The following is a 12,691-nucleotide window of genomic DNA, read 5'->3' on the forward strand; positions in this document are numbered from 1 at the left end:
GTTGAACTAGTGATCCCCAAGGACACTTTACAAACTTTTATTATATTTTATTCAATCCTTTAATATTTTGAGTGATGCTGTTTTCCTAATTGCAACTATCTTCTTCGTGCTTCTGAAGTATCCAATGGAAACAATTCATGTACCAAAACACTTTTTCCCCCTTAAGTTTATCCTAATTAAAGTAACAAGACACTAAATATGTGGTTAGTAATAGAACTGTCAGTCATGTAAAATTAAATCCAGGAAATGGAAGCATCTGGATGCTCAGTGGTTTAGCTGCCAAATCCAACCACTATTATTTGATTGACTTCAAAAGATTATGACTTCATTGAATAATTGATTATTTTTAGATGATATAAAAACTTATTTGTTTTCTGATTCTTCCTGGATAATTTGTGAATTTCAAACATTCGATTTTGTTATAAAATATTTTCAACATAACTGTATTTGTCTTGAATACTATTTTAAGCTGCTTACAACTTCATGGGAAAAATCATTTTCTTTGCTAAAAATAATCAAAAGATAAATTTAGAAGTATAGCAGTCAAATCAGAATATATATAATATTATTTAAAGTTTAGCATTCTAGACATCACATTTTAAAACCCAGTCTGTTCACTGAATTTGTAATATATGACCTGTAGCAGGGGTATACTAATTTATACTTCATTTGCAATTTTTAACTTTAAAAAATGTAATTTCTATTTGGTTTTACTTTTAATTAAAAATTTAAAAAATATTAAGTGTGGTCGGGCACGGTGGCTCAAGCCTGCAATCCCAGCACTTTGGGAGGCCGAGACGGGCGGATCACGAGGTCAGGAGATCGAGACCATCCTGGCTAACATGGTGAAACCCCGTCTCTACTAAAAAATACAAAAAACTAGCCAGGCGAGGTGGCGGGCGCCTGTAGTCCCCGCTACTCAGGAGGCTGGGGCCGGAGAATGGCCTAAACCCAGGAGGCGGAGCTTGCAGTGAGCTGAGACCCGGCCACTGCACTCCAGCCTGGGTGAAAGAGTGAGACTCCGTTTCAAAAAAAAAAATATTAAGTGCAAGCACCTTCTCTGTGTGTGTGTGTGTGTGTGTGTGCTGGAGATAGTCTAATAGGTATAAATAGGGAGAAAATTTTGATTTTTAGTGATGTATATTTGGACAAATATTACACATACCTTTTTTTAGGTTTCTTGATTGCAATTTATAATACTAATAATGATAGTAATAATAATGGTACAATAACATGCTTGGCCATAAAACTGCATTTGATTTAATACATTTTTCCCTAGGAAATACAGCATTATCTTTAAGCAACGCATTCAATTCTGCTACTCAAACTTGCCATTTGAATTGATTTCACTCATGCAAGCACTAAAACATTGCTTGACATGATTGGTTTTACTGTCTTTGAAGGAATTATTACAATACCTTAAATCAGTAGCATCTGTAGCCACTAAAATTTTTGTATGATCTACTGCCATTCATCAGAGAAGGAAAATTTCTTCAAGTGGTTCTCACATCACAGACTTTTCACTGTGGTAAAGATTGGAATCTTTTTCACACATTGAAATTTGGAACTATTAACAGGATCCAGCTAGACACAGAATTTGTATCATTTTCCCAAGATAAATCCTTCTTGAAGAATTATTTGGTTTTTACATGTGTGAGGAAAAAGCTTCAAACTTCTGGGACCAATTGCTTCTCGTTGAAGAGTAAGTTGGGAGGTGATTAATAGGATCAAACTCTTACACTTAGCCCATAGAAAATCCACAAACTGCTCTGAGGCATCTCAGGTCAGCAGCTAAGAATGGATGCTCATGGCTTAATCCAGGATCAGTCAATAGTTTATTTATTTAATAAATACTTAAACAATATGCTTGGTTTTGGAGAGGATTACAAAGATTTTCTCCCAGCCCTAAAGGAGTTTATAATCAATTTGAGAAGAAAATATACGTATTTCTGGGTATTATTATTTGCCTTTTCACATAGATGGACTAGAGGCAAAATTAAAAAAATAGAGAGGATTTATACTGGCAGAAGGAAAAGGGGGAACTTGTGACGTATCTCACGACTATGAAATGCAGGTGTGTGTAGACTGCTGTTTTAGGAAATAAGCAATCATCAGAAGCCTGAGCAGGTTTGAATTTGAATAAATGCATAAGAATGATTGAAAAGGAGAGAGATAAGAATAAGGGAGTCAGGTAGGAGGTTGCTACATTAATTCAGTCATAAAATCGTTGACATCAAAATTATGGTATTTAGAAGTGAAACTGAAGGGAAAGACATGTAAAAGAAATATTTTTAAAACATAGAATAAGCAAGGTTTTATGTTTTCTTTCCCCCTTGGAATATGAGACCTAATGGCTTAGGAAGAATAATAAATATCCTTGAGATTTTCAGCTTGAATGTTTGGGAGAAGAATTTTTTCCACCAGCTGAAAATCGGAAAGCCCATTTAGAAGCTCTAAGACTTCATGCTTTAGAGGCCAAATAATTAAAAAGCAGGCCTCTTTAAACCTGGCAGCCTCTAGGGTTGCTTTCAAATTTCCTTAAAGTAGTTTTGAGTACAATTCCACAGTGAAACTGTCCTAGAAAACTTGTTACTCAAGCATAGCTGGTTTTGAGTCCTTGGGACACCCTGAGGAAATTTATATAAAACATCTTCGATTATTTTGGCAAGATAAAGGAGATTAAGAGGTGAATTTCAAGGCTAAACTGCATTCCCGACTTCACTTGAGCAAAGTATCATTTAGGTTAACCTAAGACTTAGACTTACTGATCCCGCATACCAGTAACGTAGCTATCAGTATGTAGATATGTAAGCTTGAATATCTATATTTTTCACAAGCACTCCAGTATATTCTAACGCAAGGAGTCCAAGGACTTCACTGAGAAACACTGCCTTAGACGTATTGCATATTCCTCAGCGTAATATTGTCATTAGGGTTGGATATTTTGAATTTTTTGCAGGGCATAGGTTTGAGTGTGTAACCCATTGAGGGGTGTGTGTGTGTATGTGTGTGTGTGCATGTGTGTGTAGTAAGCAAACACTGGGAGACCTGCTATCCCTCTGAGATGCACTCCTGCTCCAGCTTGCTCTCAAAATCATTGAGATTTTACTACTGGGCAGGAGACTTGAAATGAAAATAGGGGTTTGAAAACAAAATGAAAAGCCCAATGTTGGAAAATAAATCTTTCTTTTGCTTTCCACCAGTGATTTTGTTTGTTTTTGCCTTAATAATCACTTTCCTCCCCTATATTTTGACCACAGTCTCAAACAATCCTATGTGTAAGATCTGCAAGCATTGAGCTGTGATACATACAATGGGATTCAATAAATATGAACCTTTAAACTTCCTGGATGGTAAAATGAGCAACTGTCTATTTTGAAAAGGTAGGTGAAGGACTCATTAGTAACCTTGAAAGATGCCTTAGTGATATCCTTTAAAATAAATGCCATATGGTCCTTGTTTCCAATCTGGAGAAGATGGCTGATGTATCCACCAGTGAAAAGGTGTATGACATGCCTTTTCTGTGCTGACAGCACCCTGGCTGGGATCTCCTTATGGTGATACCTGCCAAGGAAGCCCGCATCAGGCAAACATATGGGAGTTCTCTGATGTAAGGCAGACTGTGATTGTTTCCAGACTTGCTTGGCATGCTCTCTCACTGAGCGTAGTTCCAAGATGATTAGCATATGTCTAGAATGAATAACTGAGTCTTTGTATTTTAGGAGTTTAGACTGTATAAGTGGAATGCCATCTAATTTTGGAACAGCTCTAAGGTAAAGCTAGGCCCCCACAATTCTAATATATAGAGCACTCTTTTTTTTGAATGTGCTTTTTTATTATACGTATTTGGTTCTGATATGTATGCTGAAGGATAGCCCTATGCGCTATCAGGGAAGGGTAAAAGTCAGGCATTCATGTGGCTTTTTTGGTTTACAAAATGCAGAAACTGCTTTAAAACTAAGCTTTTGACTATTTTGATGATTTTGAGGCAGGGATGAATAGTGCCTTAGTTGATCAAGTGATGCTGATGCCTTTGTGAGGGCACTGTAGGGAAGCATCCATCAAGCTATCTTGTCTTCACTCAGAAATTTCTCACTGGAGCCATTGTATATAGAAGTCTTCAAAGGATTGCTAAGATAGCATGTGCAGCTGGGGCAAAGGAAACAAATCTGTTTTTTATTATTTTATAGATGACACTGGTGAGAAAAAATAATTTTCCACAAATGAATATATTAATGTAATTATACAATGAAAAGCTGTGAGTTCACTGGAAACAACATAATGATGTTCTCTTGCAACCAGATTGTCACTTTCATTGTAATAATCCTGTATGTTGCATGTGGCAAGCACGCTGCCTCTTCCCCTGCATTCTCACTGAAGTCTCAAAACTACCTTATGGTATGTCACAAGTAGTGAGAGTAGTAACAAAGAATGGTTTTCTACAAACAAGTAAGTAGTAGAGTTTTATTTTCTAAAAAAGAGAATTGTTAAAGTCAGGAAATTATTTTGTATTTTTCCCATTTTATTAAAACACCAGCCACTTTACCCACTTACGCTTGTTACATAACTGCAACACAGTGATGTATAAATTTTCAAAATATAAAAGAATAATTTCTCAGAGACTTTAGGAATCTAGATGGATACCATGAGGCAAAGATCAGGTAATACATAACTTTATCTCTATTTATTGAGGACATAAGAAATGGCCAATTATTCTTGATGGCAATGAAAGGAATCAGTTAGATAGATTAATAGGAAAATATAAAAGATACTAGTGCCACAGAATTAAGTGTACAGAACCAAAAAAAAGTGATTTTCAAAATTAGAATATTATTACCTTAGTCAAAATATGGTATTCCTTTTTATGTGCTAATGATTAATAGGCATCTAAATCACTTAATATAAATTATACACATAATGTATAATATACATTCTACATATAATGAATGTGACTCTTTAGTTGGTATGGCATATTAAAATAACATATGGTTGGTGTGGTCTTGGGGCCAGCAGGATCAACATCACCTGGAAATTAATTAGAAATGTACATTTTGGAGCTCCACTCTCTAAGACCTATAGAATCAGAAACTTTGGAGTGAGTTCCAGAAATCTATGTTTTATCAAGCCCTGGTGATTCTGATAGATGCTCAAGTTTGAGAACCACAAAGAAAGAGGATCCAAATGTAATATCTGTGTCTATAAACTTTAGGAATCTAATTTTCTTTCTTTCTTTTTTTTTTTTTTGAGACGGAGTCTCGCTCTGTCACCCAAGCTGGAGTGCAGTGGCCGGATCTCAGCTCACTGCAAGCTCCGCCTCCCGGGTTTACGCCATTCTCCTGCCTCAGCCTCCCGAGTAGCTGGGACTACAGGCGCCCACCACCTCGCCCGGCTAGTTTTTTTGTATTTTTTAGTAGAGACGGGGTTTCACCGTGTTAGCCAGGATGGTCTCGATCTCCTGACCTCGTGATCCGCCCGTCTCGGCCTCCCAAAGTGCTGGGATTACAGGCTTGAGCCACCGCGCCCGGCCAGGAATCTAACTTTCTTTGATGTATTTCCTAAGCCAAATTTCATTGAAAATGTGAATTTTGGAAAAATATTATAATCTTCTTTAGTAGAGCTGTAATATATTGTAATTAATTTATCTATAATTAACAAATAAAAATTGTATTTATTCTGTACAAATGATGTTTACAAATATATATACATTGTGGAAATGGCTGAATCAAAGTAATTAACATATGCATTATCTCACATACTTATTTTTGTGGCCAGACCATTAAAATTTATTCTTTAAGCAATTTTAGATAACATAATATAGTGTTACTAACTGTAGTAACCACATTGTGCAATAGATCTTTTGAATGTGCTTCTCTTATATAACTGAAATTTTTGATCCTTTGATCAACCTTGCCTTAGGCTCTGGTGACTATTATTATACTCTGCTTCTGTGAGTTCAATGTTACTAGATTCCACATATGAGTGAGACCATGCAGTATTTGTCTTCCTTTGCTTGGCTTATTTCATTTAACATAATGTCCTCTAGGTTCATCCATGTCACCACAAATGACATGGATCCTTTATAAAAACTGAATAGTATTCCATTGTGTATTTATACCACATTTTCTTTATTTATTCATCTGTTGATGGACACTTAAGTTGATTCTACACCTTGACTCTTTTGAACAATGCTGCTGTAAACAAGAAGGGAGTACAGATATCTCTTCAAAATAATGACTTTATTTCATTTCTGTGTATACCCAGTAGTGGAATTGCTGGATCATACTGTAGTTCTATATTTATTTATTTTTTTGATGATCCTCCATACTGTTTTCCATAATAGCTGTACCAATTCACATTCCCACCAACGGTGTGCAAGGATTCCCCTTCTGTACATCCTCACCAATACTTATCTCTTATTTTTTGAGCCATTCTAACAAGTGTGAGGTGATAGGTCATCGTACATTTTATTTGCATTTTCTTGGAGATTAGTTATGTTGAACATTTTTTCATGTATCTGTTGGTCATTTGTATGTCTTCTTTTGAGAAATGTCTATTCAGATCACTTGACCATGTTTGTTAAAGATAAGATCTCGCCTTGTTGCCTAGGCTTGACTTGAACTTGTGGGCTCGAGATCCTCCTGCCTCACCCTCCTGAGGAGCCGGGACTGACTATAGGCATGTACCACCATAGCCAACTCCTTTTAACCATTTTTTGATCAGGTCATTTGTTTTCTTGCTATTGAGTTGTTTGGGCTCCTTATACATTTTGGATATTAACCCCTTATCAAATGTTTGGTTTGCAAATATTTTCTTCCATTCTGCGGGTTGTCTCTTTGTGCTGTTATAATTACTATAGCTTTGTATTATATTTTGAAATCAGGTAGTGTGATGCCTTCAGCATAGTTTTATTTTTATGCTCAAGATTGCTTTGGCTATCTGGGGTCTTTTATGGTTCACATGAATTTTAAAATTACCTTTTCTGTTTCTATGGAAAATATCTGGAATTTTGACAGTTATTGCATTGAATCTGTAGATTACTTTGAGTAGTATAGATACTTTAACACTATTAATTCTTCCAATCCATGAACACCAGATATTTGTATATTTATTTATATATTTTTAAATTTCTCTCAGTATGTTTTATACTTTTGTTGTATAAATGTTTTACTTCCTTGGTTAAATTTTTTCCTAAGTATTTCTATTTTTGCAGCTATTATAAATCAGATTTTCTTAATTTTTGAGAAATTTTGTTGTCTATAGCTACACTACTGATTCTTGTATCTTGGTTCTGTATACTTTACTGACTTTTTTATTAGTTCTAACAATTTTTGGTGGAGTCTTTAGACTTTTCTCTATATAAGATCATGTCATCTGCAAACAGGGACAATTTAAAAATCTTTCTTTCCTGTTTGGTTGTGTTTTATTTTTTCTCTTGCCTAATTATTCTAAGACTTCCTGTACTGTGTTGAATAAAAATGGTGAGAGTGGGCATTCTTTTCTTGTTCCTGATCTTAGAGAAAAATATTTCAGTGTTTCACTGTTGAGTGTGGTGTTAGTTGTAGGTTTGTCATATACGGCCATCAGTGTCCTGATGTGTGTTCCTACTATACCTAATTTGTTGAAAATTTCTATCGTAAAGTGATGTTGACTTTTGTCAAATGCATTTTCTGCATCTATTGAGATGATCGTATGGATTGTGTCCTTTGTTTAGTCTATGTTGCATATCAAATTTATAGATTTGGTTATATTCATGCTTCTCTGCGATAAATCCCACTTCATCATGGTGAATGATTTTTTCAATGTGCAATTGAATTCTGTTTTCTGGAATTTTGTGGAGAATTTTTGCATGTGTGTTCATCAGGGACACTAGTCTCTAGTTTTTGTTGTTGTTGTGTCTTTGTCTGGTTTTGGTATTAGGGTAATGCAGGCCTCATAATATAAGGAAAGCATGTGCTCTTCTTTGATTTTTCTGGTAGAATTTCAGAAGGACTAGTTTTAGTTCTTTAAATGTTTGGTATATTTCACCAGTGAGAGCATCAGATCCTGTGATTTTCTTTGATGGGACGTTTTAAATTACTGATTCAATGTCCTTTCTCACTGGTCTGTTGAAATGTTCTATTTTTTGTGATTTAGTCTTGGTAGGTTGTATGTGTCTAGGAATTTATCTATTTCTTCTAGTTTATTTGATTTTTTGATATACAATTGCTCATAGTAGTCTCTTATGATAATTTATGTACCTGTGATACCATGTTAATGACGTCTTTTTTATTTCTGATTTTATGTATCTGAATTGTATCTCTTGTTTTAGTGTAGCTAAATGTTTGTAGAGTTTAGCTTTTCAAAGAAGCAGCGGTTCAATTAACTTTCTATAATGTTTTTTTAAAAAATCTTATTTCATTTGTTTATGCTCTGATCTCTAATATTTTCTTCCTTCTTCTAACTTTGGGCTTATTTCTTTATCTTCAATAAATGATGCAGAGAAAAGTGAGTATCCATATGCAGAAGAATAAAACTAGAACCCTCATCTTTCACCATATAAAAAAATCAAAACAAAGTGAATGAAAGACTTAAATGTAAGACCCAAAACTATTAAACTACTAGAAGAAAACTTTGGGCAAACTCTTCAGGACATTGGTGTGGGCAAATATTTTTGGGAAGATATCTCCAAAGCACAGGAAACAAATGCAAAGATAGACAAATTGGATTATGCCAGGCTCAAAAAATTCTGTGTGGCAAAGGAAACAATCATCAGAGTGAAGAATTAATCTGCAGAATGGGAAAAACTATTTTCAATATACATCTGGCAAGGTGTTGATATCCAAATTACATTATAAGCTCAATCAACTCAGCAGAAAAGAAACCAAATAGTCTAATTAAAAAGTGGGCCAATAATTTGAATAGATATTTCTCAAATAAAAACATGAAAATGGCCAATAGTATATGAAAACATGCTCAACATCATTCTGTTTTTATTGTATAATTTAATCTATTTACATTCAAGGTATTGTTATTATTAATTTCTATTAATAGACAGAGTCTATTGCCCAGGCTGGAGTGCAGTGGCTCAATCTTGGCTCACTGCAACTTCTGCCTCCCAGGTTCAAGCAATTCCCATGCCTCAGCCATCTGAGTAGCTGGGATTACAGGCGTGCACCACCATGCCCAGCTAATTTTTGTATTTTTAGTAGAGATACGGTTTCGCCATGTTGGCCAGGCTAGTCTCAAACCTCTGGCCTCAAGTGATCCGCCCACCTCAGCCTCCCAAAGTGCTGAGATTACAGACGTGAACCACTGCACCCAGCCCACGGTAATTATTTTTAAGTAAGAATTTACTACTGAGATTTCGTTCATTGGTTTCTGGTTGTAGAACCTATGTTCCTTTCCTCTTCTTTTGCTGCCTTCCTTTGTGATTAGGTTATTCTTTTCTAGTAAAATGCTTTGACTCCTTTCTTTTTAACCTTTGCGTATCTACTAAATTTTCTTTGCTTTGTGATTAACATAAAGTTTACAAAATCATAGAGTCATATCAGACTATTTTAAGCTGATAACATTGATCACATACATAACTCTATACTTTTACTCCATACATTGTCCCTGGATTTAGGAGTGGGACTAGTTTCTGTAGGTTTTAGAATGTGGTTCCCCAGGGACAGTCCTTGAAGCTGGGAGCAACCGCATGCTGGGGCCAGCATAGAACCAGGGTCTGTGAGTGGCTGGTCTGGATCCTAGGATCGTGGGAACTAGCTTTGTATCTGGAGCCACTGGGACTGGCCTGGAGCCTGAAGTCATGATGACTAGCTTTGAACCTGTATCTGTTGGTGTTGGCTTGGATAATAATATTCAGGTGCTGGCCTAAAGGCTAGGTCTGTGAGGGATGTCCTGGGGCTTGGGGCATTGGGAACTATTCTGGGATCTGGATTCAAAGGGGCAGCCCTAGAGCTTTGGTCTATGGGGGCTGGTCCACTCCTGGAGTCTACTGGGACAGGTCTGGACCCTGGGTCTGCTGGAGCAGGCCTGGAACCTAGGTCTTTTGAAACATGGAACTACAAGGGCCAGTCTGGAAGTTGGGGCCTTGGGGACTGGCCTGACATTGGCCAGGCCTGAACTTGTATCTCTTGGTATCCGCCTAGTATTTAAGGCCATGGGCATCAACCTGACACTGAGTATACTTGAAGCTTAAGGCTGCAGGGGCTGGTTTAGCACTAGGTAGACCTGGTTCATTTATTAATAAATGAACTGATATACAATAACAGAAGGGGCAAAAATTACAGACTGAATTAAAATGCTACCCTGCACAAGAAGCTTCTGTCAATATAAGACTCTTTAGGAACATCTTTCCAACTTAATTTATTCAGCATTTTGTACTACTTATTTTTAATTAATTAATTAATTTTGCCAGACAGTCTGTGTCATCCAGGCTGAAGTGCAGCAACACAATCTTGGCTCACTGCGACTTCTGCCTCCCAGGTTCAAGAGTTTCTCGTGCCTCAGCCTCCTGAGTAGCTGCGATTACAGGTGTGCAACACCATACCTAGCTTATTTTTGTAGTTTTTAGTAGAGACAGGGTTTCACCATCTTGGCCAGGCTAGTCTTGAACTCCTGGCCTCAAGTGATCCTCCCACCTCAGTCTCACAAAGTGCTGGGATCAGGCATGAGCCACTGCACTTGGCCTACCGTTTATAATGAACTACCTCATACCATTGCTCCACAAGCACATGTCTATCCTTGGGCTAAATCATTAGCCTTTGCAGGACAGAAATAATGTCTTAATCAGTTTCTTTTATTACACTCTGTAGTATAATACCTTAAATATATTAGATGTTCTCTATGTCACAGGTTCATTGATTATTCACTACATTTCTCAACCTCGTATGGGTATCAGGGAGTGATTCTGTTTCCTCATATGTACAATGAAGTTTGAACTAAACCATTTCTACTGTCTTTCTGGCTCTGATTGTCTATGGTTCTATATGTAATATACCTTCAAAATAGGTATCTTTTTGTTTTTGAAAGGCTTTTACTTCAACTATAAGAAGTTGGAAGCATTGCTACTTAATTCTTAACAAATGACGTTTTGGTAAATTAGTTAAAAATTTGCAATTGCCTGAGATGTCAAGCTGAATATAATAATGAGCTGAGTTAAAAATAATTCAATCAATTCATGCATCCTTTTAATACTCATAATTTAGAATAGGCTAAAAAATGGCTTCTATGAAAATGGATCATGCTAAAATATCCCTACCACATAACTGGTAATAAAACTACCTTGATAGGTTAGACCTGTACTCAATTACAATGCCATTGAAAAAATAATTTTGATTTTTCAAATTATGCAGATCTTTTAAATCTGGAATTTGAGACTGGTTTACCCTCTTTCTTCTAGATTTTCATCTCAGATGCTAACCTTTCATTTTACAGAAATATATCTGTGTTCTCTTCAGTCATGTCATGTTGGTGTGTTTGTATGTTTTCACTGCATCTCATTCTCTACTCCTCCTCTGACTCGTGGGCAACATTCAGGGCTGAAATATGTGGATCTCATCCCAACTTTCTAATAAGAAGCCACTGAAAGAATAAGTGTACTCCAAGCACCTCTCTCCCCAAAGGCAGACACTGAAGCAACCCCAGGACCAGCCTAATCCTTCTCCAGTGATTTATTACAGAAAACCAGAATTCTCCTCATTTCTTTGGAGATGAAAGTAAATGGGCTGTATGTTATCTCTTAACCACTTTGTAAAAATAGTATTCTAGAAGGTGTGCCTCAATAACTATAATAAAAGGTATACATGTAATTCCTCATTTCATCCTTACAATTATCCCAACAGTTATTTCCAATATTATATTATTGGCTCTATTTCTAGTAGTAGAAACTGAGACTGAGATATAGTAAGTGAATTATTGTAATTTATAAGTCATACAGACAGCACTCAAACTCTTATCTAACATCAAAGCTTATTTTCAAGAAATACAATTATTCAAGAAATACAATTTTGAAGCTCTCATTTAAGAGATAAAACATAAGATTTTCACTTGTATATGTCTCCTTCCTCACAGTACACCCCTTCAGTAGAGTACCTTTTGTAGGCCAAGTCAATTTGAGGATGATGAAAGATTATAAATTCACACATACATACAAGGCTTTTCTATTAGTATTATGACTTTTCCCACTTGAAGTCAATATTAAAGATCATCTTTTATGTTATAAAGAATAGCTAATAGAAAAATGTGTGAATAAGGATTATGCTGTGTTACGGCTCATGATTATTTATTGACTTGAGACTTGGGCCTTTCTGAGAACTAAAGTCTGTGATATAGCAATGCATGTGAATGAAGCACAGTGGATTCTGTTTAGAAAATGCAAGATATACAATTCACATCTTGTCAACTTTAAGCTTATAATTAAATATTACCCCCCTCTCAGATTTGAAAGTCACTCCTATTGAAACAAAAGATTAAAATTCAAGACAAATGTAGATAAGATGCTAATTAACAAAGGTGTTCACAGCTGCCATTTTGAGCAGAATTCACCCTTAGCTTCCTGTTGACAGGTTTCAGTTTGCAATTGTATTCCTGTCGTTTTGCAACCAGTGCTTCAAAAATAACAAGACAATTTATGTTATTTATATGGCAAAATATCATACTGAAACCAATGTTTATACTGTCTAGAGTAGTTTTCAATGAAGGAAAACCT

Source organism: Colobus angolensis, unplaced genomic scaffold (genome assembly GCF_000951035.1).
Source record: "Colobus angolensis palliatus isolate OR3802 unplaced genomic scaffold, Cang.pa_1.0 Scaffold430, whole genome shotgun sequence".
Classification (NCBI taxonomy): Eukaryota; Metazoa; Chordata; class Mammalia; order Primates; family Cercopithecidae; genus Colobus; species Colobus angolensis.